Genomic DNA, 492 nt, shown 5'->3' on the forward strand with positions numbered 1-492 from the left:
TCCAGACTGGGGAGACAATCTGGTTGATTTTTTGTTTTGTTTGTTGGTTGGTTGATAGTTTTTTTTTTGGGGTGTACTTTTGTTGGAGAACTTATTCAGTAGGTGTTGTCGAGTGTGTGTGTGTGTGTGTGTGTGTGTGTGTGTGTGTGTGTGTGTGTGTGTGTGTGTGTGTGCGTGCGTGCGTGTGTGTGTGTGTCTGTGTCTGTGTCTGTGTCTGTGTGTCTGTGTATTTTGTGCATGTGTATATTAGTACATACTTGTGTGTTCTTTCGGTAAACCCTCTTTCTACTTCTACTCTTTCTTCTTCTTCTTCTTCTTCTTCTTCTTCTTCTTCTTCTTCTTCCCCCTCCCCCCCCCCCACGTCTCTCTCTCTCTCTATCACAGTCTCTCTCTCTGTCTCTCTGTCTCTCTCTCTGTCTCTCTCTCTCTCTCTCTCTCTCTCTCTCTCTCTCTCTCTCTCTCTCTCTCTCTCTCTCTCTCTCTCTCTCTGTG

The sequence above is a fragment of the Babylonia areolata genome, chromosome 7, assembly GCF_041734735.1.
Source record: "Babylonia areolata isolate BAREFJ2019XMU chromosome 7, ASM4173473v1, whole genome shotgun sequence".
NCBI classification, from domain to species: Eukaryota; Metazoa; Mollusca; class Gastropoda; order Neogastropoda; family Buccinidae; genus Babylonia; species Babylonia areolata.